This window comes from Phacochoerus africanus, chromosome 2 (assembly GCF_016906955.1).
Source record: "Phacochoerus africanus isolate WHEZ1 chromosome 2, ROS_Pafr_v1, whole genome shotgun sequence".
NCBI classification, from domain to species: domain Eukaryota; kingdom Metazoa; phylum Chordata; class Mammalia; order Artiodactyla; family Suidae; genus Phacochoerus; species Phacochoerus africanus.
This window is the reverse complement of record NC_062545.1, coordinates 32,333,578-32,348,137: the sequence shown is the minus strand read 5'-3', so window position 1 is coordinate 32,348,137 and position 14,560 is coordinate 32,333,578. Positions and strand designations below refer to the sequence as shown.

The following is a 14,560-nucleotide window of genomic DNA, read 5'->3' as shown; positions in this document are numbered from 1 at the left end:
TCTGAGGGCTGAGAGAGAGTTGAAGACAGGTGACTTGTTGGAAAAAAGGAAAAGGAACATTTAAACTACACAGGCATGCAGATAGGCACGCACACAGGCAGGCATGCATGCATTCACTCACCAAACCTTGGCATCCAAAATACAGGAGGGTCACTCTAAAGAACTTGAAAAAGAAAGTCTCCATGCTCATAGCAGAGGTGAGGTGAGATGCGGAAAACAGGGAGGTTCAGTCGCTCAGTTGACAAATATTTATGAGTGCCTTCTCCGTGCCAAGCACTGTTCTAGGTATGGGAAACATTAAACAAAATAGACAAAAGGATTTGCCTTCATGCAGCTTACATCCCACAGAGGGGGAAATCAATGAACAAAAAAGTAAAATATAAGGGCATCAGATGATAATAATATATACTGCAGAAGAAAAACAAGACAAGGAAGGGATTTAGGGATTCCTATAGCCTGGGAACCTCCATATGCTGCAGGTGCAGCCCTAAAAAGATGAAAAAAAAAAGCAAAAAGAAAAGAAAAAAATTCAGTACAGAGATTAGAAGAAAACATTGAAGAAATTTCCCGAAAAGAGGAAGCAAAAAAGATGATGTCAGAGAGAAAAAAGTAACTAAAATGAAGAGTCATTGCAGGAAATTCAACATCTAAGTAAGTAGAGTTCCAGAAAGAACAGAAAGCACAGAAAGCATTACAACAGCAGAATATTTCTGAAAAACAAGAGTTTCCAAGCTGAAAGGTCCCACTGAGTAGTCATCACAATGAGTGAAAAACTCCCACACCAAGGCAAACCACCATGAAATTTCAAAACACCAAGTTCAAAGATAAAACACTCAATGTTTCAAAAGAAAACAAACCAATCACAGGTACAGATGCAGAAATCAGAATCTGAGTCAGTCTTTCCTAACAGCCACACTGGGATGCTAGAATACAATGAAGCAATGCCTTCAAAATTCAGGAGGAAAGTAACCCCTGACTTAAAATTCTATACCCAGCCAAACTATAAATGCAATCAAATTGAGAGTACAAAAAGGCATTTTTAAGACTGGTGCTCTTGCATGGCCTCAAGAAATTCACCTTCCAGTTGCACTTTTTTGGAAAACTACTAGAGAATTATTCCCTTGTAAAGTAAGAGTTAAGAAAGAGATATGGAGCCCAGGAACCCAGGTAGGGACGAAAAGGGAAATTACCGGGAATACAGCTACACAGCAGTTCTAGAAATAAACCAGTCCAGGAAGGATGTCTTTAAGAAAAAAAAAAAAATAGTCTACAATATAGTTTTCAACATAGTTTAGAGCTGAATTAAGAAGAGGTACAAAGAAAACTATGCAAATGGGAAAAAACAGGCAATTAACCTCAGGATAAAACAAAAAGTTGTAAAAGAAAGTATGCAATCAAAGCACATATGGCTCAGCTGCTGCCTATATGTACTGCAGAATGAGAGAAAAATGTGTGTAAGAGGAAGTTAGGGAATTCCCATCGTGGTGCAGTGGAAATGAATCCGACTAGGAACCATGAGGTTGCGTGTTCGATCTCTCGCCTCGTTCAGTGGGTCAAGGATCCAGTGTTGCCCTGAGCTGTGATGTAGGTTGCAGGCATGGCTCGGATCCCGAGTTGCTGTGACTGGTGTAGGCCAGCAGCTGTGGCTCCAATTAGACCCCTGGCCTGGGAACCTCCATATGCCACAGATGTGGTCCTGGGAAAAAAAAAAAGAGGGAGTTACTAAGGAGGCTGACCCCAACCAAGGCAGAAAATGGCTATTACAGTCTAGAATGGGGGAACAAAAACCAACCCAAGGAAATCATGTTATTTAGACAAAACAGAAAATAAAGCCAAAAGAACTGAAAGCGGTTGTATCTGGGAAGCAAAATCTCTCATGAAGGGACAGGAAGGGCAGGGGTCTGCTGTTTTTCTTTACAATCCCTACACTATTACCTGCACTATTTCTAAATCATGTACAAGCACCCCAGGGAATGCCATGTGCACTGTAAATGAAGTAGCAAAAAGTATAAAATGGCTTGAAAGACAAAAACAGAGGGGAAGAAAGGCCCCCACTTTATTTTGATGTCTTTTATATCCTGGGACATTTTTCTTACATTGAAACAGCAGCCTGGAAACTACACTAAGGTGAAGAACACGACGTAGGGTACTCCCCAGCCCAGCTTAATTCAAGAATCACACAATTGTTGTTCCCTGGTGGCCTAACGTTAAGGATTCTGTCTTGCCACTGCTGTGGCTTGGTTTGATCTCTGGCTGTTGAACATCTGTATGCTGTGAGCACGGGCAAAAATAAATAAATACGTACATACATAATACACACATACATACATACATAAAAGAATCACACAACTAAAAGTACTGTTTCATAAATAACACCTTTACAAAAGAAACTGGGAGGCAGAAAAATAGGAAAGCAAACTTATTTTTTGTTTGTTTGTTTGTTTGTTTTTCTTTTTTGCCTACCCTGCAGCATATGGAGTTTCCTGGCCAGGAATCAGATCTGAGCCACAGTTGTGATCTAGGCTACAGCAATGCCTGATCTTTTAACCCACTGTGTTGGGGCGGGAATTGAACCTGCATCCTAGTGCGTCAGAGATGATGTCAATCCTGTTGCACCACGGCAGGAATTCTGCGAATTTAACTTTGTTAAGTCAAACACTGTAGATACCAACAAACACCTAAAATCTTCAAATTCTACAGAGTAATAGCATCAAGCAATTAAAAGCAATAACTAACCCTCCCCTGCAAAAGAAACAGAAATGTTAGCAGCACACAAGCCGGGGGCCCTTGAGCAAATTATTCTGATTTTAAGCCTCAATTTTTTCATCTGTAAAATGAACTACATACCAGCTACTTCAAGGCATTGCTGTAAAAAAGATTAGGGATATTAACATGTATAAAGCACCAATTACAGCTTATCATCTGTGCTCCAGAAGTTATTTTTCTTCCTTTTCACATGTATTTATCAATGCTTCTGGCCTTATCAGATTGCATACAATGGAACCTGGAACAAAGCTGACCCACCAGCATAAAATGCACCTGTCCAGGACAGGTATAGAAGACAGAGCAGGTGATGGGCCAGCACCTGAAGCCAGGATGAAAAGCAAACACAATGGAAGAAGGAAGGACGGGAGAGACAGAGAGAAAAAGGGAAAGAAGAAAGAAACGGAAAGGAGGAAAGGAAAAGGAAAGAAAGGGTAAAAGGAAAGGAAGGACAAGGAAGGAAAGGAAGGAAGAAATAAAGTACAAGCCATACCTCCCTCAGCAATCACTACCGAAGAACTCAATACTCCCGCACTCCACAGACAAGAAAGACAGACTCCATCCATTAGTAGTGAGGGAGTTCGGTATATTCCTTCAATCCCTCCCTCCCTCATTAAGCCGTCTTCCTTCATACTCCTGCCTCCTTCCCCTCTTTCATTCCATTCCTCCTCATTTCACCTGGCACTAATGCCTTACTCTCGTCCATCCGTTCCCTCACTCCCAGCTCCCTCCTCTCCTTCCTCCGCATCCCTCCGTCCTTCACTGCCTTCCATCCCTCCCTTCCCTCCTCCTCCCTTTCTCATTCCTTCCTTTCTCCCTTCCTCCCTTTTTTTCGTCCCTCACACATTCGCTTCTCTTCTCCCCCGTTTCTTTTTAACCCATTCTCAATTTCCAGAAAATACAAAAGACAGAGGAACAGGTTAACTACACTATAAGGTTGAAATCAGCAAAATTTAGACATTGGGAAACCACAGGGAACAATTACTCAAGTTTCTTCAACATAGAGACTACTCAAAGGAAAAGTAAGAGATGAAGGGGAAAGATGACACCAACCAATCATAACTGCAGATCTTAACTGGATCTTGATTCAAACACACTTTCCAAAAACTGATACTTGAGATAACTACAGATTGAATGTGGATAACTGAATATTTGATGATATTAAGGAACATCTAGTGTGACAATGGCATTCCAGTTATATTTATAAAAGAATTATCTTCTGAAGATACACACTAACATACCAAAGGATGAAATTTAAAAAACAAAAAAACACAACATCTTCTAAAAAGCCAAATACCATACAAAACCAGGTACTTCTACGGGCTATGGGAATGTTAACACCAGGCTTCAGAGAACCTAGCAACCTGCCCGTGGGAATGAGTCACGAAGTGCAGGAGCAAACTAGAAAGAGCCGTCTCTCCAAGTGTCACTGAGGGTCTACTGCACGCTGGGCTCCAGAAAACAAGACTGACACTGGAGTTCCCGTCGTGGCGCAGTGGTTAACAAACCCGACTAGGAACCATGAGGTTGCGGGTTCGGTCCCTACCCTTGCTCAGTGGGTTAACGATCTGGCGTTGCCGTGAGCTGTGATGTAGGTTACAGATGCGGCTCGGATCCCGCGTTGCTGTGGCTCTGGCGTAGGCCGGTGGCTGCAGCTCCGATTCGACCCCTAGCCTGGGAACCCTCGGGAGCGGCCCAAGAAATAGCAAAAAGACCAAAAAAAAAAAAAAAAAAAACCAAGACTGACACTGACCCAGAGGTCAGCCTTCCCAAAAGAAGAGATGGGAAAGGACAGCTGGCCCTAGAGGTATTCAAGGCCCAAGGTTAGGATCACCTTTAAGGCCATATACATCTGGTCCTTTTTGCATCTTTCAAATTGACATTTAGTAAAAGAGATGCAAACTCAATAGTCTAAAGGAGCTAGATATCCAATGCAAATGAATGAAAAGGTCCTGCAGGAAGCCGAAAGGAAACGGGAGGGGCTTTGGCAAAGCAGGCAGAGGATGGCCTGTGTGAGACAGACACGAACTCCTCAGTACTGTAGTGGAGGAGCACAGGACCCAGTGCTGCCAAGGTCCTCCGATTTCCCCTGAGAAATCTCAAAGAGATTTATGTGAAAACTCCTGATTTCTTAATGTTGTCAACTAAAGTTAAAACACTATGTTAGAGGAAAATATATTTGCAAATCTATTTCATGCACAAAAAGATGTTCTGGATTTATAAAGGTCATTTTTTTTGTCTTTTTTTTTTGGGGGGGGTGCACCTGCGGCATATTTAAGTACTCAGGCTACTAGGGGTCCAATCAGAGCTTCGGCTGTCGGCCTACACCACAGCCACAGCCACAGCCACAGCCGCAACAAAGCAGGATCCGAGCCACACCTGTGACCTTCACAGCAGCTCATAGCAATGGCAGAACGTTAACTCACTGAGCAAGGCCAGGGATTGAACCCATGTCCTCATGGATGCTAGTCAGGTTCATTATGGCTGAGCCATGATGGGAACTCCTAAAGGTCACATTTTAATGCCACACATAGAGGTTTAAACACTATAAAAATTCCACTTACAGCCTTCTTGCAGCAAGCTTACTGAAGTTATAGAGAGAGGAAGTTATAATAGAACAAATACATATAAATTTTACACTCTGAATCAGTTACTTCTGGCAACATAACAGAAAAGACTAGCATCTCTCTATGTTACTGAAATTAGATCCAAACAGTTTTGCTAAATATATGCTTTTCTGACCACTGCCAAAAGCAGTGGATAGTTTGTTAAAAATTCTAGAGATACCATACTGAAATTGTTAAAAAGTGGTTTTAACTTGTGATCCGCCATAGGAAATTACAGTTTCATATCAAAGACCGTCCTTCCACACAGATAATTATTCCTGACCACTGAAAAAAAAAAAAAGAAAAAAAGAAAAAGCTTATCACATATTCACAAGTAATCCACTAGGTCTTTTCTTAACCTAACAATCTCCACAGATGCCAGGCACTATGTGAGGCATTCTATAAGCACTAGCTCATTTAATCCTCATAGAACTCTCCGAGGTAGGCTGTGGTTGTTAACCCCCACAATGAAGATAAGAAAACTGAGCCTTGGAGAAATGATTTACCCGGAGTTCCCGTTGTGGCTCAGTGGTTAACCAATCCAAGTAGGAACCATGAGGTTTCGGGTTCAATCCCTGGCCTCACTCAGTGGGTTAGGGATCCGGCATTGCCGTGAGCTGTGGTGTAGGTCGCAGACATGGCTTGGATCTGGTGTTGCTGTGGCTGCAGTACAGGCCCGTGGCTACAGCTCCGATTGGACCCCTAGCCTGGGAACCTCCATATGCTGTGGGTGCAGCCCTAAAAAAGACCAAAAAAAAAAAAAGAAAGAAAGAATGTACCCAAGGCCCCACTGGCATAAGTGGCAGTCTAAGCAGCACTGTAAGAGTGTGGACTTATTACTGATCCCTTCTAATTAATATTGCTTTCAAAGAAATTGGTGAGGAAATAAAAGCACATTCATTAAGTTCAAAGTAAGAAAATAAAGAAGCCAATATATCAGAATTCAGTTTAACCTTGACAACTGGATAAAATGGCACAACTAAAAACATTCGACTCAAAGGAAATAAGCACAATAGTAGGGGCAGGAAAGTACAATGGGGTAACATGAAAAAAAAATTTTCCTAAGACTTTGCTTCTCTAATCTCAAAAAATAAGAACAGAACTATATCACCAGTTTTCAACCTTTTCTGTTTCTCAAAACTCTTTCAAAATCTGATCCCTGAAATCTCTCTCTCTCTCTCTCTCTCTCTCTCTTTCACACACACCACTTTACTTAACAGTCTCAGGCAGTTCATGAATCTCTGAGTCCCATCCTGGCAACACCTCTCCCACTAACCCCACTTCCCACCTCAGGTCAAAAATCTAAACTAAATGATCTCCATGTTCCCTTCTGGTACCCTAAGTTGGTGAATCAAAAGTGAAAAACAGGTAGACTATTTAGACAAAAAAGAAAAGACCTAAGAATTAGGCCAAAGTGTAAATTACATATGAATTTAGTATCTTCAAGAATGTGTACATATATTGATAGAATATAAGAAACTCAAAAACATGATTAAACTCAGCACTGTTGTTATCACGGTGGTGGGTCCAGCTCTGAATCTCATCAAGAGATCTGGAAAAATGCAGGGCTTGGAAAAAATGATTAGAGAGTTGGTAATCAGACTTATATGAAAAGATTTTAAAATCACAATTTTCTTGGAAAAAGGCAATTAGAGGGTAACATAAGTCTTTAGGTATTTAAAAAATTCTTTCATGGAGGTAAATAGGCCATAAAAAGAGCAAAGCAAGAGGAAACTAGCTTTTTGCTTATAGCATGAAAGATTTAGTTGTTTCAGTTTGGTTTTTTTTTTTGGGGGGGGGGGGGAAGAAGGCAGCGCCACTGGCATGCAACAGTCCCTGAACCAGGGATCAAACCCATGCCACAGCAGTGACAAAGCCAGATCCTTAACTGCTAGGCCATCACAGAACTTTTAAAAGATTTAGCTTAAAGACAATGAATTTCCCTACCTGATCCAGACAAAAGGTCCTACAGATGAACAGTGACAAAATCGCTTTGGAACTCTTTTCATGCCCTGTGGTTCTTAACCTGGAAAGAACTAAAACCATCATGACACTACCTTAAGCCAAATCTTACTTGTGCTAGTTCTCGGAGCAAATAAAAAAAATAATTTTTATCCTTCAAGTTGATGCCAAAATAGTGTAAAAATTATTTGGGAGGCAATCTAAATATATTTAGATCTTTATGGCACTATCATGCTAAAGTAAAAAAAATACCCAAATGCAGAGAATTATATGTGATATGAAAACATACTATTTTAAAAGTAACTGAGAATATGAAATTAGCCCAAATTCAATCTTTGAAGAAAAAAAAAAAAAAGCCAGAAGTATAAATGCACTCACAAGCTGCCTGAGGTCTATCCTGATAGTAAGGGGAAAGAGACAACATTTAAAAATGAGAAAATTGAGAAAACTACCAATATTCTCTTTAAAATAAATTTTACCCCAGACACTGGGTATTTAGGGAAATAAAGTATTGACTGTCTACCCTTCTCAACATGAAAAACATGCATCTAAGAAACCCATACAGATCAAGCCAACCACAAAAGGAAACAATACCCATAGAAAGAGAAAAGCAATCTCGTATATAAAATATTACCTACATGACATTTCTACATGAAACAGTAAGTAACAGGTTCTACAAAGTTAACCCCAACTTTCAAAGAATACTCACTAAAAAGCACCTCTAAGGATCAAGTCAAGAAGAGGATATTATACTCATCAATTTATATACCCCTAATAGGAACACCCAAATACATGTGACAAATACTAACAGACATAAAAGGAGAAAGTGATGGGAATACAATAATAGTAGAAGACTTTAACACCCAACTCATATCAATGGCCAGATCCCCTAGAAAGAAAATCAAAATGGCAACAGAGATCCTAAATGACACAATACAACAGCTAGACTTAATTGATATCCTCAGGACATTACATCCAAAAAAAAAAAAACAAAACATACATTCTTTTTAAGTACACATGGAACCTTCTCCAGGACTGACCACATACTGGGGCACAAAACTAACCTCAACAAATTTAAGAGTATAGAAATTATTTCAAGCATCTTCACTGACCACAATGGCATGAAACTAGAAATCAACCACAAGGGGCAAAAAAGAAATGTGAAAAAACTGACTATATGGAGACTAAACAACATCCTACTAAAAACAATGGGTCAACAAGGAAAGCAAAGAGGAAATTAAAAAATATCTCGAGACAAATGACAATGAAAACACAACCATTCAAAATCTATGGGATGCCACAAAAGGAGTTCTTAAAGGGAAGTTTATAGCCATACAGGTCTTCCTCAAAAAAGAAGAAAAATCTCAAATCAACAACCTAACCTACCACATAAAAGAATTAGAAAAAGAACAAAACCTAAAATCACCAGAAGGAAGGAAATCCTAAAGATCAAAGAGGAAATCGATAAAACAGAGATTAAAAAAAAAAATACAAAAAAAAATCAATAAAACCAAGAGCTGGTTCTTTGAAAGAGCAAACAAACTTCACAAACCTCTGGCCAGACTCACCAAGAAGAAGACAGAACCCAAATAAACAAAGTAAGAAATGAAAAAGGAAGAGAGCTCAACTGATACTGCAGAAATAAGAGCACCTCCACTATATTACATAAAGATTCAATGAACTAATCATCAAATTAATTATGTACAAACAATGTTCTAGGCGCTTTCCATAACTCTACATATGTATTCCCTCCCTCATATAAAATATACATATTTACAGGAAAAAAAAACTTAAAAAAATGCATTAGTTATCACTGTACCAGTTATTTCTTACATTAGAAATGCTTTCCTTCCTTCTTAGTTTACCTGTAACAGGTAAATAACGACAGCATTTATACTTGGAGGCCATTCCCCTATAGTTAATGATACCAGGCACTGACTCCATTTTATTTTATTTTATTTATTTTTTTGCTTTTTAGGGCCACACTCACGGCATATGGAGGTTCCCAAGCTAGGTGTTGAATCGGAGCTACAGCTGCCAGCCTATGCCACAGGCACAGCAACACCAAATCCAAGCCACATGTGCAACCTACACCACAGCTCACGGCAACGCCAGATCCTTAACCCACTGAGTGAGGCCAGGGATCGGACCCACAACCTCACAGTTCCTAGTCGGATTCATTAACCGCTGCACCACTAAGGGAACTCCGACTTCATTTTAGATTTTAGACCTGGGCACTGCTCAGAGAAACCAAAGAAATCTTATGAATATCAGGTTGCTGGCTTTTGCCAAAACATGGCATCCCCAAAGGATGTTCTGTCTGGAATCTGGGGAGGAACCATACACAAATCTTGCATTAACTCGGGCCTTCCAAAGCGGCTGGAAATGTCTGTGTTGCAGGGAGAGAGCAAGGGTTGAAAATGGATTTGCTGACTCCTAAAGGTCCAGCCCTGAGATTCCAAGATTCTATAAAAGGGCACTAAATTAGGGCTTGGTTAGTATTTGCTAACTACTGAAGCCAGCATAAACATTCACTTGAGGCTTTTCAATCTGCAAGGGTACCCAGTGGTTAGGTACAGCAATTCTGAATCTAAAAAACAAACAAGGCCACTAGTAATGTTTCTAAATACAAGTAGAGTGAGGAGAGTAGGCATTATTTCCTTTGTTTTCTCCAAGTAAACAATACAGATTTTTAGAAATGCAAATTTTTATTCTCAGCAGTATTGATCCCTATAAACTATTTTATTGCCTTATGAAAATACTAGCAGTTCAGACTTCTCCAAAAAAGTTCACACAGGGCTTTTAACCTGACCACTCTAGTTCAGAAAACAAAGGAAAAAGCCCGCACTTTCCTATGAGAACAGAAACAAAAACCAAATCTTCAAAATATTTAGCATTCCGCTATATAAAATATAAACCCACATTCCTAAGTAAAATGACAAAGACAGAACCTTTGTAGTTCTCTATCCAGTTATAAGAGAGTGGTGATTCAGGGCAAAAGCCGACCTTAAACATAACTATACAGGATTACTAATTACAGAGTAATTTTATAATAAATATTCTGGTGGAGGACTGCTTTGTCATCTTTGCAAGTATTTTTAGTTGAAAGCAAGTGGCTGGGAAATCCACGTGGGCATGGTTCTGATTTTTAAAAATCTATTTTTAAGATCTGGGGCCTGCATTGGTTTTCTAAACTCAATTCTTTCGAACTGGTAATTTGAAAAGGGTAAACCACAAGAACGTTAGTTAAGAAGCAAAGGACCTAACAAGCTCACCAACTCAGATCAGCACAAAACTTAGAAACTTCCAAGTGCCCACAAATCTAATGATGGGCCCAGATAATCACTAAGACCTGTACATACACAAACTGTAGTAACAGCTAGCTCTCCAAATACACGAAGGGCAATCTGAAATCTCTTATTTTGTATTTCTACAGTTATTTCAGGGTGGGTTTCTCTTTAGATTTGTCCCCTAACGCTGCAAATCTGCTTCTTTCTACTTGGAATTAACTTTCAGATTTTAATGTACATACTCAGCTGTAAATATAACCAGTTTAATATACTTATCCAGTTGAAAATATTCCACAGCAGTTTAAACTTTTTACCAAAGTTAGCAATAATTTTTACTGAAATTTTAACTTTGTTAAATTTTTTTTCACTTTTGTTTTAGGCAATGCCCATCCAATTTAGCTATCAAGAATCTGAAGATGAGGCCTCAGAGTTCCCATCGTGGCACAGAGGAAGTGAATCCAACTAGGAACCATGAGGTTTCAGATTCCCTGGCCCTGCTCAGTGGGTTAAGGATGGGGCATTGCTGTGAGCTGTGGTATAGGTGCAGAGGGGGCTCAAATCTGGCGTTGCTGTGGCTGTGAAATAGGCTGGCAGCTGTAGCTCCAATTAGACTCCTGGCCTGGGAAGCTTCATATGCTGTAGGTGCAGCCCTAAAAGGCAAAAAATAAAAAAATAAAATAAAAATGAAGATCCACGTATTTTCTCTGGAAGATCTTTGCTCTAACTACATCTACTGGAGATAAAAGTTTAAAGTACTGTTATGACTAGGTCTTTCTTAAAGAGGAATTTTCTGTTTGTTTTCTTTTTAGCATCATGTGGAAGTTCCCCGGGCCAGTGATCGAACCCAAGCCACAGCATCGACCCAAGAAACTGCAGAGACAAGGCCAGCTCCTTAACCCACTGCACTACAAGAGAACTCCAAAGAGGGACGTTTTAAAAGGAAAGAAACTGTCTCCCTCCCATTACTCTAAATGAGCAGCCTCTTGTTCTCAGCAGTCCTTCCGCACACAAGACCACTACTGACTTCAGTGGGAATTCTGCCCAACAAGTGAGGAAGACAGGATAGGATTAAATCAGCCCTAAATCCACACCATTGTTCCAAGCCACTACCACTTGTACAGTTCTCCAATAACCTCCAAAAAGTCATTATCTGAGGTTTGATGGTGGTTCTCAAGTTGAATTTTAGGACACCTGGAGCTCTGACAGGTATCACCGCCTTGCTCTTTAAAAGTTGTGGCAGCCTGATGGATGTACTCAGTTGGCCCTTATCACAATCCAAGAATGCATTGCAATGCAGCCCCATCAGTGGCTGCAACAGCAATCCAATGATTTCTCAGAGCAAAGAGCCCTGCAAAGGGAAACTGAAGAGGATTAAGTGCTATTCGTTTTCCAGTAAAACCTGTTCAAAGCCTGAGAATTTTAAATCTCAGCTCCTAAGGCCAAGAAATTGACTCAGTTTCCCCCGAGTGATAAACCCAAGGGGAAACATAATAAAACATGGGTTAAAATTCTAGTTCTTAATAAAGTATTATAAATAGAGAATATAGAAATTATGGATTCCAGTGACAGAAGGAAAAATAAAGGGGAAAATGAAGGAACCGAGGAAGATAGAGGAATAAAGGGAAAACTGGCAAAGATTCACACACAAAAAAAGCTTAAATAACAGTAACAAGAACAGGACGCTTGACATACACATGCCATTAAAGATTCAGGATGTTCAAAAAACTGAGGAAAAGATGTGATTCAGAAAAGAGAAAATATAACCACAGCTCTACTAGTTTCTACCGTCGCTCACACCTCACCAGGGATCTTAAAAACGGGCAGCGGTGGTGATGCTGGGAAATGCAATTTAAGGCGTCCTAGGTCAGATACCCCTCCCCAAACTAAGAGATTCTAGGCGACAGCTCTTCTAACCTCACCAAAAAACCCTGACCCCAAGGGAGATGAGCGATCTTGGGTAGCATAATGACAGACGTCACCCCGCAGACATCAGGGCTAACTGGGGGCATCGTCTCCGGCGGGGGATTTAGATGCCAATTCCAACCCCGCTCGCTCCGTTCTGCTCTCCTCCTGCTCCTTCCGCGGGCAGCTCATCTAAAAATGCCCCAACCCTCCGCACTCACATCTGGAGGAGAAAAATAAGCCATCGGTGGTGCGATGGCCTGGGTGCCAGAACTGCAAAGAGCAGAGAGCAAAACATGCGTCCCTCTCCGCATTCGCCGGGTCGCCTGCGAGTTGCGGGACCTAACGAGCGCCGGCGGGGAACTCGCGCCACGAGTGCGGGAGACGCGCCGCCCTCGCCAGGCTCCCCGCAGCGCCCACGCACGCGGCCGGCCCAGGGACGCGCGGCGTCCTCGCCCGCGTTTCCCCTTCCAAAATCATCCTCCTGAAGGAAGCCGCCGCCGCCGCCGCCGCCAGAGCCCCGGCGCTCATCACCAAGCGTCGAAGGCGGGCGGCCGCTCCGAGCCGGGAGAAGCTCACGCGCCGCGGCCCGCGCCTGGGATGAAGCCAGACCCCTCCAGCAGCCCGGGACGCGTGACTCCCGAGCCCACCGCACCCCGGGGTGGTCGACGCAGTCTTTGCCTTACTCCTACCTCACCCGACTCCCGAGAAGGGGGAGGTGGGGGACCGCAGTGGAGCCGGGAAGCGGGGATCCGGCCTGGAGCAACAGGACCCGGTCCCTGAGGTGGGATTGGAGAAGAGGAGAGAGAAGGAGTCGCAGAAAACCCCAAAGCCGGCCGCCCTCCCCCTCCCGGCGGGGCCGTCCCGCCACAGTTTCCTGCCTGGGATCAGCTTCCCAGACGCAGCCAGAGGAAAAATCCGCGTCGCCCGGCAGCGCCGCAGCAACTAGACGCTCGGCTCGGACTCCTCCGCCCCGGCCCCGCCATTCCCCAGCTCCGCACGCCTCCTTACCCGGGCACCCCACTCAGGAGCTCGCTTGCCGCGGAGATGCGTCCCGTTTCGGCCCCAGCCGCCAGCCCGCCGCGCCTGCCTCCTCCCTCCGCTGGGTTTCAAATTGAAATTCCCTGGCTGGGGCCGTCAGAGGACTCGGCTCTCCAGCCCCGCCCCCTCGCGGCGGAAGCCCCTCCCGCGCCCCCGCGGGACGCGCCCCCGGTGCGGAAACCCCCGCGGGCCGCGACACGCCCCCTGTGCGCAGGCCACGCCCCGGCGCCCCCTCGAGCGACCCTTCCCGAGGGATTCGCCGCGCGTAGTGGCCGGGCTCCCGGGGCTGGTAAGACGTGTCTCGCCCTCAGAGCTGCCCTGGATAGTGACTGCTCATGCCTGTGTGCAAGGCGTTCTTACCCGCGAATCCCGATCCTAAATCCTCTTTTATCAACTTTCAAAAGTTAGTTCTTCAAAGTGAACTCATTGGCTAAATCTTTATTAAGCACCTATTCGGTGGCAGACCCCAGGCTAGGCCCCGGTGATACAGAAATCAGGAAAACTAGGTGCTCCTCAGTCTGGAGTGGAAAAAGTGCTTTCGCAGAGAGGGCAGTGAACTGGGAACCGTTTATTCTTCCTGTGGGAGGGCCGGGAGGGAATGGGGAAGCCCCCTGGAGGAGGGGCTTTTACGCTGAACCCAAAGAGTGGGTAGGAACTTCAGGCAGAGGCCTGGAAGCCTGGATTACAGAGCAGGATGCGGCTGAAGAAGAGGCTGGAAACCTAGCTTGAGGCCAATTGTGGAAAGACACATGCACATACAAAAAGGCTACTTCCCCGTTCTTGGAGACCATTTTCTTCCAGATGATACTTATTTCTTCTTTGCTGAACATCGGCATGTCAGATGGGTTGTCCAGGTCATTGCCTCCAGCATCGGCCACAAGGGCAGCTCTGGTCCTTTGCCTGCTCCCACCTCTACTGAGGTCTTTAGGGACTGCACCTTCGCCAAAGTCCACGTTTCTTTCCTAAACAGAACCTTTTCTAACCTTTTCATTACAT

General features: G+C 43.2%; 1 protein-coding gene across 15 annotated transcripts in view; it reads right to left on the bottom strand.

The window, feature by feature from the left end:
- Positions 1-14,074, bottom strand: part of EPB41L2 (erythrocyte membrane protein band 4.1 like 2) — a 211,899-nt gene extending 197,825 nt beyond the window's left edge. For 11 of the 15 annotated variants that reach the window (XR_007131968.1, XM_047758677.1, XM_047758746.1 and 8 more), the window contains exon 1: positions 13,535-13,670. The gene's annotated coding sequence lies outside the window, so the exon portion shown is untranslated. Of the gene's footprint in view, positions 1-13,534; positions 13,671-13,924 lie in introns of those variants that run through there. The other 4 variants (XM_047758757.1, XM_047758764.1, XM_047758782.1 and 1 more) reach the window with 2 other exon arrangements.
- Between the last annotated feature and the right edge of the window lie 486 nt (positions 14,075-14,560).